This window comes from Augochlora pura, chromosome 7 (genome assembly GCF_028453695.1).
Source record: "Augochlora pura isolate Apur16 chromosome 7, APUR_v2.2.1, whole genome shotgun sequence".
Taxonomy (NCBI): domain Eukaryota; kingdom Metazoa; phylum Arthropoda; class Insecta; order Hymenoptera; family Halictidae; genus Augochlora; species Augochlora pura.
In genome coordinates, this window is record NC_135778.1 from 15,564,807 (window position 1) to 15,573,723 (window position 8,917).

The 8,917-nt window shown below is 45.3% G+C and overlaps 1 protein-coding gene across 1 annotated transcript in view; it reads right to left on the minus strand.

Annotated features, from left to right (window-relative positions):
* Positions 1-8,613, minus strand: part of LOC144473044 (uncharacterized) — a 211,957-nt gene extending 203,344 nt beyond the window's left edge. Inside the window, exon 1 of the mRNA XM_078186587.1 lies at positions 7,349-8,613. The gene's annotated coding sequence lies outside the window, so the exon portion shown is untranslated. The remainder of the gene's footprint in view (positions 1-7,348) is intronic.
* Positions 8,614-8,917: the final 304 nt, after the last annotated feature.

The following is an 8,917-nucleotide window of genomic DNA, read 5'->3' on the forward strand; positions in this document are numbered from 1 at the left end:
GTCACGCGCAGAGACATGGTGGAGGACGTAAAAACGCTTAACCCTTCCACCGACCGCGAAAACGGTCGAAAGCGGCTGAGCTTAATTGACCACTCCTTTTCAATGCGACAGAATCGAATCGCGACGAAATTTCTGCATTTCCCCCCCTTTTTAACACACTAAATTAAATAAATAATAATATTCAAATAGATTCTTTTATGATATCGAAATTATTTGAAATTTATCGATAGAAGATATCGCATATTCAAGTACAAAGAAACTATTCGTAAACAAGATTATTAGTTCATTACGAATTTTCAGTGGATGGATGCTTTAGACTGGTTCTTCGTAAACTGGTACTTTGTTTAACACTGTTGAAACATTCGTCTTTTTGACACACACACGCTCTCTATCTGCTGACACACGTACTCGGCTGCTAACCGGTTATGCGCTACACATTTTGTGAAATTACTTCGCAGATCGCAACTTTGCGCAAAAAAAACTCACATAACATCGATATAAACTGTCTCGCGAATACGACGCTATAAAAATTCTGGCACGTTTTGAGCCGTTCTTTTTAACGCTTTATATAAAGAACAAAAAACGAACAGAACTTGATTGTTTAATTCCAAGTCAGTTATTATATCGCATACGGGTGCTATAAAATTTCTAAATTCTCTACATGTTTAAATTACATTCACGAAGAGCAAACTTTCTATTCGGCTTCCGCGTCCTTAAAATTAATGAGGACAGTTTTTATTTTCCATAAAAGCCTCCAACCTAGTTATTACCTTTCTATGCATCGACTTTTAAAAAATACAATAGGAACAACTTATCGGTAGACGGAAAAACTTCGATATCGATGAGCCTAATGATCGTGATCAAGTTCTTGCACTTCGTCTTTCGAAGCCGCCGGACAAAGTTCCCATTACCCGCGAAAGAACTTCTATTTCGTTGAAAATCTACCGTTCTGAAAACGAAAACTGCAATATCCCCTGGCGGCCTAATGATTGTGATTACGCTTTTGTATCTCATCTTTGAAAAACGCTCAAGGAAATTCGCGTTCGCTAGGAGAGCAATCAGATGCACGCAAAAAACGAAACGTTTTCAGATGGTACGAGCGTCAATATCCGTTCGACGACGGTATTCCACATCCGCGTGACTTATCACAATGCGAACGGCGCGGGAGGAGGCACCGGATAGCTAGCGGTACTTCGCGAGCCTATCGCCTGTTTCACGGTGCTCTTCGAATTAGACCGTCGATGCGAGGAAGCCTAACCTTTCCACGTCCAGAAATTTCTCCGGCACTACTATCGGCGTGTAAGATCTCGCGAGTGATTTTCTTCGGGAGTCCCGTGTGGTACACCCGACACCTTATCGGTGGCGGCCTTTACGGCGTTCCAACAGTTTCTAATTACCACAATGTAAAGTCGTGCACAATAACCTTGTTACCACGATGACCGACATACCGGCGTGAATCGACATTCTCAGGTCTCTCGTGCCTTCCTGCGAGCCATCGCACGAGTCTCGTCGCCTTTACGCTGCTCGACAAACGTGTACGACGCGAGACTTATCTTCGCTCAGTATTGTTTAAATTTTATTGTGAAAAACGTTCACTTCGTGCGTTCTTAGTTCGTTTTACATATGTTTTCATTTGATTTTAGAACAAATTATTATTACGGTTTCCTTAATTGAAGCTACTATACTGTCTTACGTTTCGTATAAAATAATCTTCATAAATCTGCCTAGACAATTTCAATAATATTTAAGTTAAAAATAAATGTCTAGTTAAACTATTATCTCCAGAATTTTGCAACCATATTGTAAATTTTTAGCTCTGATACTCTTCGGAATTCTCCGTTATTTTTACTTACTATACTTGGTCTTATTCTTGCATTTATTCATTAATTATGTTGACTGCCTTGAGATTTTCATTTTTCAGAAATGTTTCTATACTGAAACGAGGTATCCAAATGAGAGGTTCCAATTAGCCAGGCTTTTATCAGCACACGAGCACGTTTATCGTTGCAGCCTGGAATGCAGCTCGTTCGCACAGATCCCTTCTTGAGCGACGGTAGCTCACACGATCGACCTCCTCCGACCGTAGAAATTCGCATGCTCGCCGAATTTCACAGCATGGGACCAGGTAGGGACGATGATGCTCGCCTGATCATCCTGACCACGAGGTTACCTGTGTCGCTCTTTTGTCGAGGCGATTTTCTCCCGTACCTCCTTGCTCCTACCCGGTTCGCTCCGGGAACCCGGTGAATTTCCCAAGATCGTCCACTCGGCGGCTTCCGTTTATGTATTTACGACGCAGCGACGCTTCGAGCGAAACGTAGAATGACCAAACGTTTGACGTAACTGCTGTATTTACGTACAGTCTGGCGCGACGTTACGCTTGCGGAGATTTCATTAAACAAAAGGTACCATAATTACCAGTCATCCCGTTACGTACCCCGCCACACGCATGTTAAGGATTAAAATGCTCTGACTGCAGAAATCTGATGATCAGAGGCGTGTAATTATTAATTAATTAATAATTATTAATTTCGAGGACTTGTTCAAGAAATTATTCAATTGCACCAGCTATTTCGTCCTTAAGCCATTACTAACCACTATTAAAAAATCAATAAAATTAAGAAAATATGTAAATAGAACTTTTATTTTAAGCTTACTTAATTTACTGTATTTACCATTATTATTATTTATTTTCAAATTTTGAAAATATTGACCGTCTCATTTTTGAGACATTAGTCAGATAAACTGTTGCAGGTATAAAAAAATCTAATATTATAAATTTCAGTATATATTTGTGTTCCAAAAAAGGACAATGGCGGATATTGCGTTAAAGTGAGAAATTATAGGTTAAATCTAGCCATTTATATTAAACTCTGTAGGATGGATTTTTCAGCCATACAGTAAACACTTGCTTCGTTCACCTTTTAAAATAGATTTCTTATTATATTAAAATCGATCATCCACACTGTCATACTAAAATCAAAAAATGTCTCAGTAGAGTAAATAAACCTAGCTTTGAACTTCTTCTTCTATAATTTCTATAAAAAGAACTCGTCATTGTTACAGAACGCAACGTTCAATCGTGAATTCGCACAAAGATAAATCCTAACTGAAATCATAAAACACCGCGACTTAAATAATCAGCATGGCGAACGATGCTGGTCTACTGGGAATATTAATTTCTAGATCGGGCCGTGGCAGCGAACTCCGCCGATGAAATTCTGATGTTATCGATCGGAGCAGTTCATTGCAGTATCGCCCGCAGTAACGAACTCCTCTTGCGGAGAGGAGCAAATTGGAATCGGCTGTTTTTTCGCGCAGTAGACTTCGAAGACGGCCGTAAAGTAATCGGAACGGTACGGTGGTATGTAATTTCGCTGCGTGCTGCGAGAAACCGGCGCGATATAATGTAACGAGACCACTGTTACAAACATAAGCGAGGGGGGCAACGCCAGCCGGAAGAAGTCGCGGCGGGCTCCCGCCGCTCGCCAAATCCAATTTACTCACTTATTCTGTCGGTACGATTACGATCATCCCATATATAATATTACTACGGGGTGGTGCCGTGCGGGTTTTGCCGAGCGCGATTCCCACTGGCGGGACCGAAAACGAACGACAATAATTAGTCGAAGTTGTCGTAATTGCCCGACCGAAACGGATCGGAACGAAACGAAACGCGGGAAATAAGGAAAGTGGGCTATGCGCGCAAGAACCAGGGTTCGCGCTGGTAATTAGTATCTTTTTGCGTCGTTAGTGTTGCGCGACGCTAGCGACGGCGACGACAGCCCGGGGAGCCGAGGTATGTTAATGGTAGCGATAGCGAGCGGCCACTGACTGTTCGCCGACCCGCGCTGCGCTTTATAATTCGTGAAACGGCCAATTAACATTCCCCGAAAAGAGTAGGTGGTCCTGGGCGTAGTAGTCTGGCCAACCAGCGCCCAATGCCCAAAATTCAATTTCTTAAGTATATTGAAAACGTTTGCTACGCTGCGAACCCTTTAAACCTCCAAAACCGACAAAACATTATTCGTTTCACATGATTCTGTGGCGAGCTAAGGAAAGGTACCTGTTATCGAACATTTGGTAGGGTGCAGACGATTATCGTCAACTTTAAAGTATTATTGTTGAATATTTATTCTACTGTATGATAGACTAATGTTTCTACATAACGTAATAAGTTTTGAAATATTTTTTAATGTAAATAAAAAATAGTACGAGTAACATAGTAGAGTGTGAACACGTACCTATTATGGAAAACTGTTTTTCTACCTCAGTGTCCCATCAATTTGATCAACGAGCACATTGAAATAACCAATGTGGAACAGTATTGTTTAGTATCTTGCTTAAAAATATCCGAATAAACATATTTTTTTATATCAGACTGACACACAACGGTGTTTGTGTAAGTGAATCCATAAAAATCAATTTTGTAAAATTTGGGTAGAATATTTACATTCACTTCTATATGCTCCATCTATTTTGTATTGCGTCATTTACAATACCGTTCCAATACTTTATGACGTGCTCTGGCTTTCAGCGTTCTAAATAGAGACCCATAAAATTCAATACAACCATCGTGCGTAAAATAATTTTAACAAACATAAGCCGACGGTATTTGGACACCTGGGCAAACAAAACAGTCGGACGGTAAGCGAGCTCGTCACTGAGCGCTCGTATTCAATATCAAAACAAACTTGCAAAAAATGCGTCCAGCAGAAGTTGACCAGCACTCACCTCTCAGTATTCTTCAAATTAGAATATAAATACTTGTAGAACGAAATGTTTTTTCACAAATTGTGAAGGCTATCGTTATGTTTTAGACGCTAACCGACGGACAGCGAATCATTTTCGTTATTATGCATCAATTTTTCAAAAATATTTTTGAAGATACTTCAAATTGTTCCCAATTCAACGACTTATTGTACTATAAATATTAAACCTCGAAGCAAAGCTAAAATAATTTTGGTCACTGGGAAAGGTGTTCTTAGATCATTGTGCAGGGTTACTGGTGGAGTTAGTCGCCGTCGGCCGAGGTCCGCGCGCATAACAATATCCGTAATCCAAGAGGTTACACGAACATGGAACCTGTCCCCAGGATCGACACGGATCAGCTTCTTCGCCTAGCGGATCTGTTTACGACATACCGGCTGTTATTAACTCGGGACATACGTTCGACCGAATTCGATTGACTCCCGAACGTACGGACGCAAGAAGGAGGCAGGTAAACGAGGACGTAAATCCTCGTTAATGGCCCCCTCGGTTGAAAGTCGCGGGACGATCAAAGGTGACTTCGTCGTTTCATAAAGTCCGTTCCACGGGCTTAAACCCTTATGGTGCAACGGGTACCACGGGTTATAATGTTGTAAAAACAACGCTGTGAATTCGACACCGGTAACGGCACATCGGGGCTACGGGAATTGTCTATGTCACGCTCGCTACGTGCATCGCACATGTTGTCGATCTCTCACTCGTATGAAAATAGCCAAATTGGTTTTGCGCACGCGACGGCACTATTCATGGTATAGTAGACGAGTCCATCACTTTTGTTGCACAGAAGGTGTATTGGATTCCATGAAACGTTTGACGGATCGACGCGAACATGATATTTCGCTTTGTCTATACTATGTACTAATAGTGTGTGTTCTTGGAAGTGGTAATTTCCATGAGACTGCAAGGAAGACCATTGTCGAGGGACTTGGTAATGTTTGGTTAATATTTGATCTAATAAAAAATCTAACTTTCTGATAAGGCTAGAAAAAATAAATGTTACTGATAATTTTCATGTTAAGCCCTGAAACCGAGATCCTATTTATATCTCGTCAACGCTGACATGCCTGTGTATCTTACGGGTATGAATGATACTTAAACTTCAATAGAAATGACGTCCCTCTTATAATTGAAAAGAAATTACGTTCTATTGAGTCAGAAAAATCCTGCTTTCTACATGAGTCATGAATCAAGAAAAAATATGGCAATGAACTAGAGGATGATAAATTGAATCCTTTCACCGTTCCGTTCACAGATCCATAGATCCAAACTTTGTTCGCGTTTCTCCTAAAAATCTAAAGCTTTGTATTCTTTAATCCAGCTTTCATATTGTATAAAACTAGATAAAAAGTTGAACAATAAAAACTAAAATCGCTTCGTAAGGCTAAGTTCCGCCCCGCGCAGCAGATGGTTCCCATAGAAATTGGTATTCCATTAGCATTTCTGATCTTCCATAAATCCGACGTGTCCCTAAAGGGTTAATTGGGCTACAAGCATATCGCTAACGACCGAAACTCGCCCAGAACCGATTATCTCCTCTGCGCCCTTCGCAAGCCGCCATCGAAACAACTCTATTCCAGGAGACCCGATCCCTCAACGTTCCCATGGCGCAGCCTTGAGGTTCACGAAAAAAACTTCCCGTGGATTCTGCGCGTAATCCTGCCTGCATTTCGCACGGTCATCTCATTCTTGCAGCAAGCCGCGGAAAAGTAACGAGACTCGTATGCACAGGGAGCAGATGCAAGAAGACGGCCTCGACCCTGCAGAAGGCCTCCGAACACTCTGAAGAATCGGAGAGCTCTTCCGCGATGAAAGACGAGTATAGTAATTTGGAGAAAGATGTCTTATATTCCTCATTCAACACGTATGTTTTAAAATTATACACTTTAGTCTGGATTCATGCGAAACGCTACTAAACGATCAAGCGCTTCGACGTAAAATTTGCTATCGTTCTCGTGCATCATCTGTTGCGTCATCTGGCACATAATTTATTAGGGTAAAAATATAGTAATATTAAAATTATTTTGAAACGTGATATGACCATCTTAAGGGGCGCCTCAGAGTTACCACGCGACTATAAATGGTTGATGAAAATTCTGATCAGAGAAGTACAACTTATAGAAGCAGATGTGATGGCAAGGAATTCTGATCTTTTGACACCTATCCCCTAATTAGCTTTTGCCCAACGAATCTCTGCTCTGCAGTGGTGCCGACTTCGCGGTTGCTCTCCTTGCCCATGCGCTGTTCGCGTTCCGTGCCCCAGTCCTCAGCTTACCAAATAAGCTGCCCACGTTTCTCGCTGCATCTCGCGGTCCATTCAGAGTCTAGCCGGACCGGACCGGAGCGGATCGCAACGAGAAGCATGCGATTCCGCGGCGTCTGCCCGGATAGTGGTCGCGATAAGGTCCCGGGCCGGCGACCACTAACCGGGCAGCACCGTATATCGCCGTGAGGACGGCGAGATCTTGGATCCAGAGCATGCGCGCTCGCTGGTGAGCACGAGCAACGCTTGCACACAGGGCTCGCACGCAACGTGCAACCGCGGCGAACACGGAGAACGCGTACACTACTCCGTACGTACCTGTTGCTTTCTCTCTGCAGCCGGGATGCTGAAGCCACGCTGCTGGTCACCACGGTCCGGGATGCTCGAACGCGAAGTCACTGCACGTAAATCCTGGGATCGATGCGCGGCCCGGGTGCGGACCTTCTGGTCCAGTTTCGAGGTGGCTACGGGAGCGATTCCGATGGCTGATGGTAGGAGCGACGATGGTCTCGAGTCAACGGGCATGGGAGCCCGGAGCAAGCATCGCCGGCCAAAGATCACCCCGCAATATCCACCTCGGTGGGTCCGCTGTACGCCAAACTGACACCACTTCACAGCTGCACCTGCACTTGCACTTGCACCGCACCGCGCGACTATCAGCGGAACGCCGTGGCACAGAGTCGTGGCCGTCGTGGGGCCCCGGCAGATCACGGGGTACCGTCGCGCCGTCCTATATCGTGTCGAGAGGACCGACGACGGTGGCATCCTCGCGGCATCACCGTACACTGCACTCGAGTCAAGCCGAACGACTCGGCTCGCTCTCTCTTTCTCTCTCTTTCTCTCCGCGGCTCTCGATCTCTCTTTCTGTCCCGTCTCTGCCCCACCGATCCCCCTTTCTCTCTCTTTCTCTCTCTCGCGCGCGCTCTCTCTCTCTCTTTCTTACTCTTTCTCTACCTCTCCTTTTCGTCCTTTTCTCTTTGATCCGTCTTTTTACCCTTCCCCCCTCTATCTCGTTCTATCTCGACGCGACTCGAATCTCGTGTTTCACAACGGACGGACAAGCAAGCCGCTCCGCGATCGTATTCGGTAACTGTTCGCGGTTCAACGATCGTACGCCGAGGTTACCGTAAGACCCGCGCGCATCGTGGCCGGGAGCATCGAACATCGCCGCGGGATCTGTCATCTCGGGCTCGGTGCAAGAGAGAAGAGCCGACGATGTGTCCACGCGAGCTCGTAAATCGTCGAACTAGTTCGCGTCTTCTTAATCACGACCGGTTCGATGTTGTGCGACCCCCCTGGACCCCCCTGGATCTCCCTGTCCCTCCCGCCGCGCGCGCGCTCGCTCGCTCTTTCGCTCGCGTTCTCCGGCGACCGATGTCGCAAACAGCGGAGGAGATTCCGGGGCCCCTTGTCGGTCCTCCGAACAGCACACCGGTCACCCCGGAGTCCACGGAGTTCGGTAGTCCCAAGGTGTATACGCCGCACTATTGTAAACCCAGAAGGGTGTCTTGTATCGTACGATGGCACACGGCAACACGCAGTCGAGAGGCTCGGAATCGGACTGGCTGCTGAGATCAGGCCCTTTTTCCCCCACCCGGGTCCGCTGCCGCCTGCCCCTTCGACTGGTTGCTTGTGCTTCTCTTCTCGCGTCAGGCCCCCCCACCCCGCTTCCCACATGCCACCGGACATTCTCCTCTCGTCCCTCCCCCGCGGTCTACGACTTTGCTCTCGCATCATTGTATCTTTTCCCTTCTTTTTCACCTCCTTCGGTACTCCGATGCGGCTTCGCCCTTCCATTCGCAAGCATGAACTTTCCCGAGATCCGCTAATGCATGTACCATAGTCCGTGGAATGGTTCGTTCGCTGTCGATCGAACTAGCTCGAAGT